This window comes from Papio anubis, chromosome 14 (genome assembly GCF_008728515.1).
Source record: "Papio anubis isolate 15944 chromosome 14, Panubis1.0, whole genome shotgun sequence".
NCBI lineage: Eukaryota > Metazoa > Chordata > Mammalia > Primates > Cercopithecidae > Papio > Papio anubis.
In genome coordinates this window covers 58,155,483-58,175,310 of record NC_044989.1, presented here as the reverse complement: position 1 = coordinate 58,175,310, position 19,828 = coordinate 58,155,483, and the positions used below count along the sequence as shown (strand labels likewise).

The 19,828-nt window shown below is 38.1% G+C and overlaps 1 long non-coding RNA gene and 1 pseudogene across 3 annotated transcripts in view; one reads left to right on the top strand and one right to left on the bottom strand.

Annotated features, from left to right (window-relative positions):
* The window catches only part of LOC110741062, a 599,818-nt gene that overhangs the window by 130,845 nt on the left and 449,145 nt on the right, over positions 1–19,828 (top strand). The window lies entirely within an intron of this gene.
* On the bottom strand, positions 246–1,394 carry LOC116270279 (annotated as a pseudogene).

Genomic DNA, 19,828 nt, shown 5'->3' with positions numbered 1-19,828 from the left:
AGAGACTACTGGCTACTCAGGCTCACCAAGCCATGGACTTGTCTCTGACAAGCATGTTCTTTCCTCAGCCACTAAGTGACCCAGCCACATGTAGTAAAGGTTGAAATCAAAGGTATGTACAGGGTCTTAAACCAATGACTCGGGAAGAATTAACTTCAATACAAGGTTAAAATCAACAAGTTCTATAATCCAGTCTTGCTATCAGATAAAAGCTTCAAGGACAAATTTCTTTTCAAAGGCTTATTACCATTTCATGAGGTGTATACAGGTGCCAGGGGCAAATTTATACTTCTGAATTAACCCATGCAGCAAATGCTACAAGTAACTGCCCACAGTCCATTTAGAAGCATTTGTGGTGGATGATGGAGGGGCCTGACTCGTGGTACTCCTGCTTCCTAATCTACATCTACTGGAAAGTGGACAGCGAGGTCAGGATGGAGCCACAGATGCACACCGAGTATTTGCACTCAGTGGGGAGGTGATTTTGATCTTCTTGGTGCTGGGTATCAGGGTGGTGATCTCCTTACGCAACCTGCCCATGATGCCTGGGTACGCAGTGGTGCCATTGGACAGCACCATGTTGGCATACACGTCCTTGTGGATGTCCACATCATACTTCATGGTGGAGTTGAAGGTGGTCTCATGGATGCCTCAAGATTTCACGTCCAGGAAAGAGGGCTGGAACAGTGCCTCCAGACATCAGAACCACTCATTGCTGATGGTGATCATCAGGCCGTTGGACAGCTGGTAGATCTTCTTCAGGAGAAGAAAGATGCAGCAGTGGCCATCTCCTGCTCAAAGTCCAGGGTAACATACCATAGCTTCTCTTGATGTCACGCACGATCTCCCTCTCAACTGTGTTGGTGAAGCTGTAGCTGTGCTCCGTGAGGATCTTCATGAAGTTGTTGGACAGATCCTGGCCAGCCAGGTCCAGACACAGGATGGCTGGTGGAGGGTGTAGCCCTCATAGATGGGCACTGTGACCCCATCTCCAGCATCCATGACAATACCAGTGGTGCACCCAGAGGCATAGAGGGACATTACTGCTTGGAAGCCCACAGGCCTGGCCAGGGTATTGAAGGTCTCAAACACGATCTGAGTCATCTTCTTTCTATTGGCCTTGGGGTTCAGGGAGGCCTCAGCAGCACTGGGTGCTCCTCCAGGGCCATGTGCAGCTTGTTGTAGAAGGTATGGTACTAGATTTTCTCCATGTTGCCCCAGTTGGTGTCCATGCAGTGCTGGATGGCGTACTTCAGGGTCAGCATCTGGCTTGCTCTGGATCTCGTCACCCATGTATGAGTCCTTCTGGCTCATGCCCATTTTCACACCGTGGTGCCAGGGGCACCTGATGATGGAGAGAAACATGGCTCAGGGAGCATCCTCCCCAGCAAAGGCAGCTTTGCACATGCTGGAGTCACTGTCAGTGATGAGCCAGCAATCTTTTCTTTCATTGAGATTGGTGGAGGAGCAGTGAGGTGGAAGGTAGACCATTTGCAGTGAGTGAGCCACATCATTATCTTATGCTTTCCTTCCAACAACTTTTAGATAGATAACCAGGGCCCCACTGCTGGACTTGTTTTAGAGGCATAGAGAAAGGCTCAGCTCTTGTTCTTGATTTCCTTCTCTTACATTCTTGACTATTCCTTTTTATCCTGTCCCTTCATCCTCTTCCTCTATGAAGGCTTTTCATACCTGTAACATAAAAAGGCTTAACTCACTCTTGTTTTAAACAAGGGAACAAAAACATCATCCTATTCTTCAATAGCATTCTTCTTTTTTCCCCCCAATATTCCCAATACAACCAGCCCTGTGCCTCCATTGCCCTTTACAGCCAAGTGTCAGGAGAGGGGGCCTCAGTCACTGTGTGAAGATCTCCCTTGCATTCCCTCCTTGAATTTCTCAGTCCCATTGTGAATTCTCTTCAGTGCTGGCACTGAGATCCATCCCTTGCTTCTTCCAGCTCTCTCTTCCATCTTGGGCAGCTACTCTCACCTTTTTCAGGGAGCTCCTGCTCAATCTAATTTGAGGGTTCTTCCTCCAAAATTGTATTTCTGTCCCAGCCTCTCTTATACAAAATCATACAGAACTTACACACACATACACACACACCAATTTCTAATATATTCAAGTCAGCTTCCTTGTAAAAATGGATTACCCACTTTCCTTAATGACATGATGATCAACCTTGTTGCTCAGGCCAGATTTCTGGGTCAAGTCTGGGAATCTCATCAGCTTTCACCATGTTTATTCTTCAACAACACATGTTTTGTTAATCTTATCCACTCAAATCCTGTCAATGACAATTTTTTAAAAAATTCAAATTATTTCCTCGTTTCATCCTCACAGCCACTATGTTATTATAAAGTCGTACCTTGCTTGCATTACTGCAACAATGTTCTAACTGGTATCTTTGCTTCTAATTTCACTTCTTTCCAAATATCTATACTCCTGCCAGAGTGGTAGTGATGTTTCTAACACTTACCTGCTTAAAACCCACTATTTTTTTCTTACCACCTTTCAGTGGAAAATCCATAGTCTTTAATACCTAACAAGAGCTACTTTTTGATTTGTTTTAGCCTCCTTCCAACGCTATCTTTCTCATTTCCCTTGCATATTACCCTGTAACTGCAAAGAACCACCTGAAGTTCTTACAATATTCTGTCATCTGGTATCTTTGCTTGAAATGTCCCTAAACTGGGTTAATAAGCGTCTTTCCAGAATTCATGTATATTAGGCACCTCTGAATGTTACTTCATTAGGAAATAGGTCTTGTTTAAATTGCATATGTTTAAGGTGTGCGACAGGATATTTTGATACACATAGTGAAATGATTATCACAGTCAAGCAAATGAACACATCCATCACCTCAAATAATTCCTTTGTTGTGTGTGTAAGGCAAAGTACCTGAAATCTCTCTTAGCAAGTTTACAGCACACAATAGGACATTATTAACTCTAGTCCTCATCCTATCCATTAGATCTCTAGACTTACCCTACATCATTGCAACATTGTACCCTTTGAGCTACTTCTTCCAATTTCCTCTCTCTCTTTGCTTCTGGTAACCACCCTTTCTGTTTTTCTCTGTTTCTATGTACTCAAAAAAAAAAAAAAAAAAAAAAAATCCGCATGTGAGATCATGTAGTATTTGTCTTTCTGTGTTTGAATTATTTCACTTAGCATAATGTCCTCCAGGTTCACTGATGTTATTGCAAATGGCATCTTTTTCTTTTTAAAGGCTAAATAATATTCCATTGGGTATATGCCTGTGTGTGTTTACATTCATACATATATAGATATCACAGTTTATCCATTCATTCATTGATGGACACTTTGCAGATGTAATCAGTTAAGGGGAAATCATGCTGGATTAGGGTGGGCCCTAAATGCAGTATCACTGGTGACTTATAAGGAAAGGAAAAGAGACACAGAGACCCTGTGTGTCAGGGAAAAGGCCAAGTGAAGGCAGATGCAGAGACTGGAGTGAGGTATGCACAAGCCAAGGAATGCCAAGGATCACCAGCAACCACCAGAAGCTAGGAGAGACGCATGCAGTAGATTCTGTCAGAGAAGAGCCTGGAGAAAGAGCCAACTCTGCCAATGCTTTGATTTCAGATGTATAACCTTCAGAACTGGGAAATAATAAATTGTTTTTGTTTAAAGCCAACCAGTACATGGTGATTTTTAAAGGCAGCCCTAAGGTACTAAGTTACCCTCTCTCAATTTTCTCCCAATTGAAAGAGCCTTCAGGGGCAGGGCGTGGTGGCTCATGCCTGTAATCCCAGCACTTTGGGAGGCCAAGGCGGGTGGACTGCCTGAGCTCAGGAGTTCGTGACCAACCTGGATAACATGGTGGAACCCCGTTTCTACTAAAACACAAAAAATTACCCAGGTGTGGTGGCACGTGCCTGTAGTCCCAGCTACTCGGGAGGCTGAGGCAGGAGAGTTTCTTGAACCTGGGAGGTGGAGGTTGCAGTGATCCGAGATCATGCCACTGCACTCCAGCCTGAGGGACAGAGTGAGACTCCATCTCAAAAAAAAAAAAAAAAAGCCTTCAGGACCAACCTCCCACAGGTCAGGGTGGGGATCAACTTCTGGGCACCATGTGCTTCTCTGTTCTATTGCCATGTGAAAGCCACCAGCCAGTGAGCTACTTGAGGGCAACACATGACCCTTAGCGCTCTGCCTGCAGTGTCCAGTGCAGTCCCTGGCATGTAATGGAACAGTTTTTTGTCAGTTAATTGTATCTGTGAAAATGTCTTGTAAATCCTAGTATTTGTTTTGCTGCATTTTGTCTTTAATGGCAGACGTAACTGAGGTATCCAGTGTGTCCTTAATTTTAACTTTCCTTTTGAGAGGCCCTAATGAATAGCTGGCTGTTCTTTAGGGATGAAGTGCTTCAGTCAGTTGAAAATCCAGAGTGGCGGTTGGTTACTATTTCAGCAGAGATGAGTCTGTCCGGTTCGATAGCTGGCTTTGTGGCAGGGGCATGGAAGAGGTGTAAATGTGGAGAGTGGACTGGGCCCCTTGGTGAGGAAGGGGTAGTGGGAGCTAGAACTTGTGGACATATAGGAGCTTTCTGTTCTGAGTGAGTGAGTGAGAATAGTAGCCACTTTAGCGCAAAAGACATTTCTTTTCATGGCTGAGACTCCTACACCAAAAGATTGATTAATGAGATACAAGCATACAAATTTGCTTAATATAAGTTTTGTGTGACATGGGACCCTTCATAAGGAAAATGCCCAGAGAAACAGGTAAACTTGTAAATTTGTGTGCTTAGGTTTGATGAAGAGTGAACAGTTGTGAGGAAGTATGCATAGACAAAGGAAATATGACCTAATGGTAATAAACTGGGGGGAACTTAGCAAGGCCTGTTTGTTCTGGTCCTTCTCTGTGTCCCTCTGTCTCCAGGAATAAGAATGTTCCTTTCCTCCAGGTCAAGGGAGGATACTTTTGGAATTAGGGTCTTATATTCTGTTTCAGACGAGAAGTGTGGGAGAAGGTTAGAGAGTGAGCTTCCTAGGTTTTATGACCTGCTCTAAGGGAGAAAGGTGAGAGGAAAGTACGGGCGATTGTCCTGCTTCTCAAATGCCAAGGTGCCATATTTGGGAGAAGCATATCCTGAACCCATCACAGGTACACGATTACCTGTAATAAGTTCTTGGGAGTTGGATACCTTCCTTCTTTCAGTGGTTTCATGTCTATGGCCACCTTCCACTCCCCAAACACTCCCTTCCCCTCCTCCTTTTCCCCCCATACACATACAGAACATTGATCTGCTTCTTCTGAAAGTTCCTCAAATATGCTAATTTTTTTTTTTTTTTTTTTACCATAACTGACCAACCTTTGCGGAGTGTCATTTCATTCTTCTCTTATGTATGACTGTAAGTAAAAGATAAGAGATGAACATTTTATTTTCTGTTGCAAAGTCCATTCCCTTTTGATTCATCACAAGACAAAATGAATCTCAAAAATCTTAATGAAGTTGGTAGTTCCAGTGCACATTAAGAGAAAATTATCTTACAGAAAAAAATACACATCAACTATTTGGTGAACTGATGAGAAACTAACGGCCAAGTTTGGAAATTGTTCAAGTTTTCTATGAATATTCATAAATAATTAACTTGCATCTCAATTTAGAACCTAACAACAGTTCATTTCAATTTTTAAAAAATATCTGAGTTAATTATATGCTGAGGTCTCCTTGCTGGGTCCTCTCTCCTAGTGGCAATTGAATAACTTCAGTTGGTGACAATAACCCTGTGTTTCTGTGGCGTTCACCACATTGCTGTGTAGCTGGAGGAAGATACATAATGACACTCTTTGAAGGACAGCTGGCTTCCTAAGGGGTGCTCTCTCCCTTTCCCTACTCCCAATCTTTTCCTTTGGGGGTAAATTCCTTTTGTTCACACTTTTTACTGAAAGTGAAAAAAAAAAAAGTGTGCAAAATATGAGGCAAGAAAAAAAGAACCTGCCCTAAAGTAAATACATGGTGAAAAAATAGATAGGTTCATCCTCTTAGAATTTTCCATGCCTTGAGAAGCACGTGCTTAGTCCTGTGAGGGATGCAGAGATTGCAAGCCGCCCAGGGTAAAAAAAAAAAAAAAAAAAAGAAAAAGAAAAAGAAAAAGAAGAAAAAGAAAAAAAATTCAGGAAGAACTCAGCCTAACCAGACGAAGGGACCCCTGTACTTTGTGAAAGAAGGCTGCATAGAAGAATCAGAGCCCTGGGCTGTCAGAGGGAGGCCATTCGGGGACTGCCCCTTTTGTCTCCTCGCCTTGTATGGGCTGGAGGATGGAAAAATTGTGGACAAAAGGCCCGAGGAGGGCGGAGGGTCGGGTCTGAACTCTCCAGGCGCAGCTCTCAGCGTTATTCACCGTGCCACGTTTCCACCAAATGCGCCTGTCCAGTTCCCAGCCCGGGCCGGGTGCTGACGGCAGGGTAACACTGCCATCTAGTGGCCATCTCTCCCCTGCCAGCCGGCTCTCAGTGCCCTCTTGCTGGCTCGGTCGTTCCCTCTCTTCCCCCTCTCTCCCTTCCTCTCTTGCTCTCTCTCCTACGCCCCTCTCTCTCTTTCTAAAAAAGGTTTTTTTTATCCCGTCAAGGAAAAAAAAAAAAAAAAAAGAAAGAAAAAAACCTGGCTCTTGGAAAACAACCAACTCTGTTGGAACTCAGAGATAATAATCAGTTTCTCTGGGCTTGTGAAATTGGCTCATTAAGCGTGCTTTTTAACAGAAAATATTGGAAGCGATTAAGTCTGCTTTACTGAGTGGGCATGAAATGGCCAACCTTCGGCCACCCACAGCTCCTAGGTGCCTGGCGCCGTTTTATGCATGCAGCGTAATGTCTTTACTTGAAGTGCTGTTTATTCATCACCTGCTTATTTATCTCTTTGCATTTGGCAGGCACATCGATCAATGTTAAACTGTCACACAAGGTTATTTTTCTTTTACATAACAGTATAGGCCTAAGGTAGTGGCATATTAAAAGTAATAACTTTCTAACTTGTAGCTCAAGATGACAGCCCCATTTTTACCCGAATATATTACAGCAAGGAATTCCGCATTCCGTTCTCCCTCCCGCTCCCTCTACTTCTCTAGTACTCAGCTCTTCCAAGGTCAAAGGCTTCATTCTGTCTAGCCTCCCTCCCACTTTGCATACCACTCAGCTTCCCCTTCACCTCCAGTTATCTCCACCTTTTAGGCTGATCCGCCCACAGAGAACATTCTGTGCACCTGGTGTACACGTCTTGCTTGTCCCTCTTTACGATGACATTTACCCCTTTGCATAAAGATGTGGGGGCCAGCTGATCTCTGGAAAAGAAGAAAAAAACGACTTCATATGATGGTGAGAATTGTGATGGTCTCATTTCCGTCTCCACAGACATCTCACTAAATGTAATAGTACATTTTGCTTTAGAGTTATAATAAGCAACAACAACCACAGACCTATGAAAAGAATCGAAGGAGAAACATCTGAAAGCAACAGTATTGCTTTGAAGCAACTGGTGTGGTTTGAGGCTGTTGAGTCCACTTGCTTTCTTGCTCCTTTCTTTGGTTTTAGGTTAATTTGTACCCAGTTTGTGATACTTCCTTTCTTGGCAATAGGCCAAGAAAATTTTCTTAGTACAAACAGGTTTTCTTTTTCTTTCTTTTTTTTCCCCTCTCCAGTCCAGCCTAAAAATGCCTACAGATGGGATATCAAATCTTTTTAGTATCACATTTCAAAGTGGCCCTTAGAATTTCTTCCTGTCCTTGATCTCTCCTTTTGAATTTCAAGTCAGACTTAGATTCTGTTGCTAAATATGTTTTGGACAGTAGTTCTCTGATACAATGCTTTGATAATCTTGTGTACACAGGAATTAAGTGTCTTAGCATAGTAGACATTGTTGTGGTACAACTATTCTTGTGACCTAAGGTACCACATCCATTCTGATAGTCTGTCTCTGTGTGCACCAAAATAACTCATCTAGAAAGCATGAGGAGGGAAGTGTAAGTGGTTAAACAAATGTGGTCCAGTAGACTACTGAAGTACCTGCTTAGGAGGCTCATAAGCTTGGCATGGAATCTGGCCCACTTTTTGGATTTGCTTATGCATTCCTATGCATAGAAAGATGGTAGAATACTGATCTATGGTGATGTATTTTATCATGGGTAGCACAGCCCCAGAAAAAAAGCATGTCCATTAAAAAAATGCAGCCCGGCCTGTGTCTATGCTCCTACGATCAATATTTGCATTAAAATGGTTTAAATGTATGTGGCGCGGAGGCTGTCCATTCTTTCAACCTGACCTGCTGCATTGATTAGGGCCAGTGATAGAGGGGGAAAGAGCAAATCAGGCGAGGAAAAGAATGAAAAGGAAAAACAGAAGAAAATGAAAGCTGTCGCTATGAATCCTATAGGAGATATGGCATCCATGATTGGCTTAAAGTATATTTACTCAGCAGCCTACTCGGCAGGAGAATGCACCCTCTCCATATCTCTCACAGGGCTATTTTGTCTTTTAAAAACCAACAAAAGGATTTCTGGTTGTCCCTAAGACTGGGCAACTCAGCAGCTTGTGATTAAGAGCCCAATGTTTCCAGGTAGTTCTCTGGATTTAGCTACTTTTCTTACTTTTGTGTGTGTGTGTGTGTGTGTGTGTGTGTATGTATGTGTGTATGTGTGCTTCAGCAGTCCATATGTGTGAGCTATACTTTGTTGGGCTAAAATTTCTTTAATAAGAATTATAACCACCACTTATTAATTATTTTGTACCACATATTGCTAATTGCTTTGCAGGGATTGATTGTTTGATGGTAGCTATGTGGTAGCGATATACTGATTCTTTAAAGCTGCCTTATATATAAGCTGGTCATTCTGATCTCATGTTTATTTGGCATCCAAGGATAGATTTGTAACTAGTCCTAAATCAAACCATCAGTAAAGGGCAGTAGCTCTTCAAATCTGGATCTCTGATTCCACAGCCCAGACTCTTAACCAACATGCTTGGTAATGTTCATTGTGGATATGTTATCAAAGTAAACATCACACTTAACATTGTTTATGAAGAGATATAGTGCTCACTTTATAATATTGGAACCCATTGTCGTATCACCATAGACACTTTCAATTATTTGGTGCACAAAATATTTTCAATGGAAATATGGATAGAAATTGATCTCCGAGAAAAGGCCAACAAATAATAAGAGAAGAGCTACAAGGTGTTAGTATTTAGTTTACCTTCTGTTGTGGCAAAGAAATAACCCATATATATCTTTCTTGTTGAGGTGAAGTGATCTCCAGAAATATGGAAGTTTCTGAAGGGAACCATTTCAGGGAGCTCATTGGGGGGTTAACTGGACCGGAGTATGAGGACTATAATATATGTGTCTAGACACGTAATAATAAGCACTAAATGAATACTTGTTCATATAATATTCAAGACATATATGTTAAGTAATTGCTATTGAAACCAGTGCTGGATAAACTGTTTCATAATATCTAAGAACTGATTCTATAGTTAAGGATAAAAGCAGACATGTGAAATACATTCCTTCACAAGACAGTATGTGTTCTTAAATTTGATCTTAAATTTCCATAAAGAGCCTTATAGAAAATAAATTTTTGAGGAATGTAGAAAATGGAGAGTGTTGGGAGGTGGAGTGTTTGAAGAAAGCCTTGTAGAGTAGGACTTGAAGATGAATGGATAGAATGCACATAGGAAGACAGAGGATATTCAGAATAGAGAAATAGGTAAGTACAGTTTGGAATTTTGGAATGAGTATCCCTGCTGAAGCTAATGTTTACTTGTCATAGGCTATTGGATTAGGTTGAGCCAGACCACAAAGACCCTGAAGGTCAAGATTGGACAGCTGAATGCTTTTGAATTAAGTATCTTCTTTTATTGTCTTGGGGAATCAGGCAAATTTGTCTGCTGAAATTACAGCTTGGAAATTTGACCTACTTAGGGCATTGCTTTGGAGCATTGGAGTTTCAAACAAGCCCTTCACTCTAAAGCAAGAATCTCTTGATACTTTCATTTTCTCAAGGATGAAAAGAAATTAAAAGTAACACATGTGAAAATTTTACTTATGAGGCTAACTTGAAGTAGGAGAATTACCTCAAGAGAGAAACAAAAAGGTAAAAGCAATTTTCCGAATCTAAAATTGTTAGAGCAATGTGTTGACAAGTTTGCTTTTTACCAAAACTGGTACATAAAAATACAGCTTATCAGAGAGAAAAATTTGTGTGCAATAGTCATTCACATTAGAAAAAGATTTTCTGTATATTTCCTTTAAATAGAAGTCCCTTTGTACATTTTAAATATGGTTCGATGTACTAAACTAAGTACAGCCAGAAAAACAAAAAACAAACAAAAACAGTGAAAACAATCCCACAAACAGTTTTTTAAGGAAGTCATAGCTTATCAACTTGTTCATAGAGCAAGGTATATATACTTACAAGTTGATACCACAACTCAGCTTGAGTTGGATAATAATGCCAATGCATTACAAAGTCACGAGTGAATTTCTGATTTTAGGAAGGCTCTACATGCTTAGAAAAATGGGTTCCAGGGAGTTTAGATATCCATGTAAGAAGCTGGGTTTGAAATAACAATGAGAATAGTATCTCACCGCTGGACACTTTAGGATGAGCCTTTGTTTAATAGGGTCATATAGGATCTAACATTGTCTTACCTTGTCTCATTTTGAGTGAGTCCCTTTGTTTGCCTCTCAGTTTTTCTGATTCTTCATTAAAGAATGCAGTTTTGTATCCTACTAGAAGGTTCCCAAAGAGCAGTTCCTGGAAAAGTAGCATCAGCATTACATGAGCACCTGGTAGAAATGCAAATTCTTGGCCCTCACCCCTGAACTACTGAATCAGAAATTTGGGGCGGAGCTCAGCATTCTGTGTTTCAACAAGTCCTCCAGGTGATTCTGATCCATGCTGAAGTTAAGAATCACTTTCTTAACTTCCTAAGGTTCATCTTCTTATGCTCTAACACTCAAAGTGTTATAAACATGTTTGATTTAAATCAATGGACAGTTCATTTCCACACAAATAATGCTAAAGGTCTTTGCTTTTATAGCTTTGCCTGATTTGCATAGTTTTTTGTCTTTTCCTGCTGATGGCACCTGCAGTGTCTCCCAGTTCTGAGGTTTTACCTACTGGATTTCTTTTCCAGCCAGCTGTATGGGGGGGGCCTCAGGTTACCTGAGCAGAACACGATTGTAAGCCTGCCTTCCTTTCTTCCTTCCTTCCTTCTTTCCTTCCTTCCTTCCTTCCTTCCTTCCTTCCTTCCTTCCTTCCTTCCTTCCTTCCTTTGATGGCAATTTGCCATTTAGAGATTTAAAAAAAAAAAGTGAATTTCTATATTTGAAGTAGTATTCTAGGTAAGTCAGATTGCTTGAAGTTTCATCATCAGATAATATGTTAAATGATATTTATATATCACTTGAAATAAAAATTCTTTTTAGTTAGATAAAGACTGAGAGGTCTCAAAATCATCTTTCTTAGGGATCATTTAATTTCAGTTGGCTTAAAATGCTATTTATATTAAGTTAACAGGGTGCTAATTTAACATAGGTTTATAGTCATTTGAAGCCATTTTCATCCATTAGGAAAAATCTCTCTCTAGATTAGATTATCATAAGGGTTTGAATAGCAATAGGGATTCTTCTGTCCAGGCCTGAGGATTTTCCAGATGAATGTACACTCTTTTGTCATACTGTTGAGAAGTGAAGTTTTGTTTAACTATAGAGCAGGGCACTGACAGTGGTACCCAGCTTTGCCTTGGGCAGAGAAAAGAAAGAAATAAAACACCTCCACACATATTCTGCATTGTATTCATATATCGGCTCTATAATATTTTATGATTTATATAATTCTAGCACATATAATATCTACATCCTGATTTATAATTTTCAAAACATTTTGGATATTCAATGTCAAAATTCTTTTTCACTTTGAATTTTTTAAAAATATTAAATCTAGTGAAATGTTTGCAGCCTGACTACATGCAACACCAAAAAATACATGAAAAAGAAAAACAATATATGTGTATCCCTATTTAGTTTTCCAAAAGGCATGAATTGCAAAGGGTCTCAGAATATTATTTAGTTGCTTTTGAGGAAGAAGAAAAAGGTTTTCCATTTAGAGTATAGAACATGCCCCAACTGTTTCATGCACTCTCTAAACCAGGCTGCCATGCCAGTAGTCACTTACAAGCAGTTGGAGACTTTTACATTTACTTCGTCTATCCTAGGTTTTTCCTCTCCCACGTCCAAGTCTTCTAGTTTCCTTTGTTTCTCTGGCTTTGACTTTCAGGGCCATCTAAACAACTGGAGAAAAGTGACCCTCTGGCCACTTGAAATTCACTCATCCAAGTTTTGGCCTTAGAAGGCTGTACCCTTAGCCACTTGGACAATACTCTCATAAACCCCTATTTAAAGTGGTTTTCATTAGTTCAACTTTCAGAACAAATGAGGAAAATGAGAATATGATGATGAGTCAGTACTAACTGGACATGAAGGACCTTCCTGCACATGTAGGCCCTCCTACTCTAGCAAAATATTTGTAAATCTTTTAAAGGAATAGATTCTTTTGCATATTATAATATTTAATATAATATATGATATGCAATATTGTAATATATTTAATATTATATACAATATTGATATAGTATAAATATCTAACATAATCATATTTGTATAATTTTTACTTTTTGTGATAGAAGATATATCTGTGATTAATTACAGAACTTTAACTGTATAATACGTTTGGCCACAGGTTTACTTAAGCTGAATTAGTTTCAAATAATCTTTTTCGCTTTACGTTTGAAAGTAAATGAACTCCCAACCATTAATCAGAAATGGTTGAATTGGCTGGACTCCGTAAGCACCTCTTTCTGGGTCTGGTGGTGCTCAAGTAGAGAAGATTCTTGACTTATCAGAGAGGTCAGGCGGTAGAAGTGACAGAGTTAGATCTGCATGTGGACGTTATATTACTCTACTTTTCCTTCTGACATCCTAGGTTTTATATTATATAAATCTATTTCTAAAATTCAGCAACGTGTCATTAATATATGATGCTTTCAGCAACCTTTCTGAAGGTTGAAGACACAACAGTACATTCCCTTAAGGAAATGAAAGTTTCTCTGAGTGGGTTTCTAACTTTCATAGAAATGTGAATTGAAAGTTTCGGGAGAATGCAGGGCCAAAATAATAGGTAAGATTACTCTGAATTGGAGATTATGAAAGCCATGCAAATAATACAAATGTAATCCATGCAAATTAGGTTCAAAATTTAACTTTTCTGCAAATCTTGATTTTATTAGCTTAATACTCAGAGTACCAATTTAATTCCTACCTAGGTTTTACTTATTGAATAATGTGGACTGTGAGAAAAAAAAAAATCCACCATTTTCTAGTAGAACAGCAGTTAACTTACCTCTTTAACTTCTAAAGCTATTTTGAACAGAAAAATCTTGAGAGATAAAGTAAGGTATTGCCTTCGTTTCTAACAGAAACAACAATAGTTAAGAGAACATATTCTGGCAAAACTGGGTTCAAATTTATATTTTCTAACAGTGTAATTGGGATTGGATTAAATTGAATTTAAGTATATGTCTTATTTTTAATTTAATATACTCATACAACAGGATCTGGCTAACTTTGACTCATGGACCAAATTCAGTTTGTTTCCTGTTTTTGTAAATAAAGTTTGTTGGAATTCAGTTATGTTTACTTGCGCACATATTGTATATGACTGCTGTCACCCTACCAAGACAGAACTGAGTAGCTGTAAGAGACCACATGGTCCACAAAGCTTAAAATATTTGTTCTCTCATTGGCCCTTCAGAAAAAGTTTGCCAACCCCTATCAAAGGTTGTCTTTTATTGATCTTAGGATCCCACTCTCCACTTTTCTTGAATGCGGTTGGTTACTGAAAATTGGAAAATAATGTAGTCTCCTATCACAGGGGGAAAATACCTTGGTAGTCGGAACTTGAATTCTCTTTGCATTCCTATCACTTCTCTCTTCCAACTTAAGAAAGTTATGTTACTGCTGTATGATAGGAGAAAGTTGGTTTGTATGATTTCTAAGGTCATTCCCTTCCTCTCTCCCTACTTTCCTTTCTTATTTGCCTATCATTCAATTTGTTCCTCGTTATATTCACTGAACACAGCCTTCCCTTACCACTCTTGCCCAAATTACCTCCTCCTTCCTCTGAATTCCATAGCATTGGAATGTAATCATAGATTATATGCTGGTGCTTGTTTTGTATATGTGATACTATTATTTGTTCTTCTTTATTATTTTTAAATCTAGGTCCCTGAGAGTAAAAGCTCTATTTTTCCTTTTCATATCTGAACACAGTTGTGTTTGAAATTGCACTAAGTAATTATCTTTGTTTGTTTTTATTATTATGGAACTTGTAGGACTTATAAACAATTGTCCCACATGTCCTGAAAGGACCTGAACCCAATATTATTTGCATTTATGTAAAAGCAGTTATGCTTTATTAGGAAAAGCCACTGTAGTTGACAGATTTACATGGACACAGACAGGAAGTAGACTGACATAAACATTAGTCTTAAGAAGATAAATTAGAGGATGCAGTGAATGGGTTATCTTGCTTGAATAGGAAGAAATTGCAGAAACATCCATGGAGATGATAGATTCATATTGGAAATCTAACATGTATATGCTTAAGTCAGACCAAAATGTTTAATTCTTATTGTATTAGAGAGAAAATACAAGGTAATGCTTTGTACATCACTGTGTACAAAGAAAACCCATTGACTTATGATGGAATTGTCAGCTGATGTTAATATTTATTGATTTCCTCCAATATACTTCAAGGTTGATTAGAAAAATACAAAATATATAGGTCTTTCTTTTTCCCCATTTGATGGAGCCAGAATGGACCACTCTCTCATTCACTTTCCTTCCTGGTTATTTCATTTTTAGTGATTTAACCATTGGAAGAAAGTGTGAATGAGGTTTATTTATGCAGTTATTGTTACTACCTTTTTCTCATTGATATTTAAAATGAGGAAGATCATTTTATTGCTCTTGTGGTACCTTTGTTATCTGATTTAGAGATCATGGCTGTTTATTAGGGTGTTAGAAATAAGTATAACTTATTAGCCAAATGACTAGCTAAAGCATTGGCATGCAGGAGTGGTAGTTATTTGAACTACATACAACATCAAGAGATAGACTCATTAAATGGGAAGGTTTGAAAATACAGAATACTACACTAATACCTTTTATTAATTTCAAGAATATCAAGGATTGACAGCAATTTGTATACCTCTGTTTCACAAATGGTAAAATGTTTTAAGAAGAAAAGGAATTTTCACATGCTCAAGCAGAAGTTGCTTTTTTGACTCAGCAATGACCTGAAATACCTACCAATAAATAATAAAAATGTACATTTAACTTCATTTTTAATTCCAGTTATCTGTGAACAACACAGATTTGAACTTTTCAGGTCCACTTGTTTGTGGACTTTTTCCCCTTTGGCCATTCGTGAGAAGGCAAGACCAACCTGAAGACCTTTATGATGATCCATTTCCATTTAATGAATAGCAAACACATTTTCTCTCATGATTTTCTTAATAACATTTTCTTTTATCTAGCTTAGTTTATTGTAGAATACAGCATATAATACATATAACATTCAAAATATGTGTTAATGTACTGTTGATGTTATTGGTGAGGCTTCTGGTCAGCAGTACGCTGTTAGTTGTTAAGTTCTGGGGATACAAAATTTATAAGTTGGATTTTTGACTGCATGGGGAGTTGGTACCTTTAACCTCTACATTGCTCAAGGGTGAACTGCACTTGTTGGGTTCACACAAGTTTCCGCATATGGTCCAGAGCACATAGAAGAAATTACCCAGATTCCAGGAAGCTGAATGTATCCCTTAGTCTGTGAAAATAACACTCCATAAGATATACCCACAAGACACTTCTGTATACCTACACATTCTTGCCCAATCTGGGTATCATTCAAAAGATGGGGCTGTGCATGGTGTGTGTATATGTGTTTATTATAGCAATACATCTTAAGTTTTTCAATTAAATTACCTCTTTATAGTGAAGGAATTTCTGACTGAGTCTTTAAAACATTTCCTGGATGTCCTATATGAGTTTCTGTCTACAAGTGTTGTAGGTATTAAAGAATGATAGAGCTTTTTTTGTTTTGTTATAAAATGTTTAGGTTAAGTGCAATGTGTCATTTCTTTTGGCTTAGAAAATTGAAGACAATACGGAATGAAATAAACTTGTTTTATTTACATACTGGATAAAAAATCTTTGTCTAAAATTTAAGGATGCTAGGGTAATTGTCTAGAATTTAGGGAAGCTAGGGGTAATTGAATTAATTGAACATTCAATTAAAAATCTCATGCCAGTTAGAAAATGTCTTAGCAATTATTCAAATAAGAATCCAAGCCAGTTAATATGACATGACTGTGGTTGAATAGGACAAAGAAAAGTATGGAAGAAACAACATCTTATGACATAATGGTTACACATACACCAACATGCTGAATTAATTTTCCATTTGACTTATGAATATAAGAATGGCAATTAGAGTAGCAAAGTAAATAAATGAATAAATGTATCATTTGTGAATAGGAGGATTGAGATAGTGTTTAGGAATTCTTGAGTAACATTTCATGATATAGACAGAAAGAAACTCTGCCTTTGAGCTGAGATGTGAAAAAATGTAGTGAACTCTCCTCATCTGAATCAGATTGATGATTATTCATCGTAGGATCAGAAACCAAACTCGAGGCCATGAAAGGCCAGATCAGAAGGACACACTTCTTTGCCTTTTCCTTTTCTCACTTCCACTCTGATCTTCTCTTCATCTTTCCTATCACTTCAACACCCATGGAGACCGGGAGAATCTTGGAGCTTGAAGCCTTGTTCTCCCATCCTGCTCCATCCAGTCACGGCCACTCTAGATAGGATGAACAATGACATGACTGTGTATTTTCCAACCTTTAGGGGAACTGCCTGGGCCATGTCTCTCATGCCAGTGAAATACAGTTTTCCACCAACCATTCTTCAGTTGATGGAAGAACAAAATCATTGAGTCATAAAACTCATCTGGATTTCAAATCCGTCTTTGAGAAAATGTAAACTGTTGTTCTTGGATGCGCCCCAGGGACCACTGCTTAATTTCTCAGATCATTTTCCCCTCTTAGGTTGTGTATATATACCAGTCCCTCTATAGTTCCCTTATGAAACTGTGCATTTTTTTAATACCATAAAAGCAGAAAAAAATCACTTTTTTGGTAAATATTCTTTCAGTAGAATTGCAATCAATGTAGTCAGAGCTAACAAGCAGATGGATGTATTTGAATGCCATTATCTTGTGTACAATGATATTATCTGTTTCATGAAAAATTCAGTAGTTTGGGCTGCTTTAGTGAAGGGAAGATGGAAGTAAAAAAATAGCAAGAAAAACATGATCAGACTCAGAATCCCTGAGGGGGTCCCATTGCATCATTTAGCAGGAGAATGAGCAATGCAGGAGGAGCAGTGATGGTGGAGTTGCTGTCTGTGCTCCTTATGGCATTCTTGGCTTCAGGTCCCACTCAAGCCCCACAGCTGTAGGTGGGAGCTCCTGGGCCTGCTAAAGCATCACACCGTGACATTTTTATCATCCGTCTAAGAGAAGAAAATAAATTTGCTAACAGAATAGAGCTGGCAGGCTCATACTACCTTGTCATATTCCAGACATCTCCTGGTCTGGCCTGAGCCAGAGGAAAGTAAAGTGTGGGCCAGAATGTGTATGATGGACACGGAGTAGACTTAAATAGTTGAGAGAAGAATGTGGATTTTCTGAGAAAGGAATATGAGTGTCTTTTATTGGAGATTTGAGAGATGAAAAAACTTGAGCTGCAGGGAGACTGTGACCTCAGTTTTGTTCTCTATAGGCAAGGATATATTGACAAAAACAAAATGGAATTGAATACTGTGCTGATTTATTTTTGTTGTTGTATAATGTATGTTGTGAGGAAAAAAAAATTCCATTGCCTGATTATTGAAATACAAACTCCCTGTAGACCTTTTTAAAGGTGACATCTACCTAGTTCTCCAAATAGACTTATCTTTTTTCTTTGAATATATTATATACATTAACCCATGCCTTTAAGAAATTTGGCTTGAAAAATCCTGTCCCAATATCACAGGATCTGGGCTCTTTGATATCCTGTCCTATAAAAACATATTGCAAGTTTCATTATTTCAGTGAATGTTTCCTGGGTGATTATTTTTCTTTCTGAATGTCTATTACATACGGTTTATGTTGTCCATTTCTTACAGAGCAGGCACCATCTCGTATTGCTCATGACATTTTGCATGTCCCACATCAGGCTACCAGTCACTTGAGGTTAATTTTAGTGACTCCAGTATATAATAAAATGCCTCAAACACATAAAACACCCAGAAAGTACAATTTATTGATAATATAGATGAAGAATGGCATAATTCATGTTTCTGTAATTAAATTCTGTGAATGATGACATGGATATTTGTAGGGAATGCAAAGTATTAAAATCACAAGATTTCTTATAAATATGTCCTCTTTATCTTAATATGAAGAACTTTAAAAAAACTTGCTTTTGTTTTTCTCCCTGGGATGCTGTGATTAAGAAAGATTATTATGTGCATTAGGTTTTTCTAGGAAAAGTAATACATGACTAACAGTTCAATGCAGGTACCCTCAGGAAATTTTGAGAAGCACAGAGCATAAATATATGCCATACACAGATAAACACATACATAGCATAAATACAACATAGACTATAAGTAATAATACATATTTCTATTACAGTGATACTACACACATTGTATGAATATTTGCTCTGGAGGAAAATTACTGTACTGATTGTTGAAGCCCTATTCAAGTATGAGCATGGGCAGGAGGAAAATTCATGATCTTTTCCAGCGGGCAGATACTTTCAATACCTGGATTCCACAGTCTTAATCTTCTCCTTGACCCTTTCTATGTACACCTTTTCTTGTGTCTTTTCTTTTACCATTCCAATCTTGAGATTTTTCTTACCTTAATCCGTCTCATTCTAACTTCCATCTTTTCTTCAATTTCTGTTCCTCTCTTATCTCTTAAAGAGTAGTGACTGTAAAATTTTATTGGACATAATTATTTAATAGTTTTATTAAAATAATAAGTAATTTAAAAACCATCCTGCTGATACTATATCCTTTTCTTTTTATCTGCTACATTAAAATGATAGTGTCTTTATGTCTCTACATATTTCATTAGCAATGAAATTAATATGAATTTCATTCTAATATTAATAGCTTGAGTAAAGTATATTTTAATTTTTTAACCTCTAAATGATACATCAGGAGAAGTGATGAAACAAAAGATTTTTCTTTATTATAAAAAATGTGGTCATTTTTATTAAATAAAATCTCTCTCAGTGTGTAGTAAAAATGAGACTGGAAGTTAGATATTTTATAGCTATGTCTTTTACAATTTGTAGGTAAATGAGTGTACTGTATTTAAACTCATGTAAAAATTGAGTAGAAATGATCTGAAAAGCACAATAACTAAAAGCAGAGTTTTTGTTTTGTAGGATGCCAACTGTGTATGGTACTTATGTAAAATTCTAGCAAATGGAAAGAACCAGAAAATAAATATTAATAAATCACTTTAAACTATGTAAGTCAATGGATTCTTTTATAAAGAAAGCACATTTGTTGGACTTATTGATTACAGATAACTTGAATATAGTAACAGAGATATATGTGAGCAGATCTGACAAATAAGGTATTTAATATTCCTTTTCTGATTTACTGATT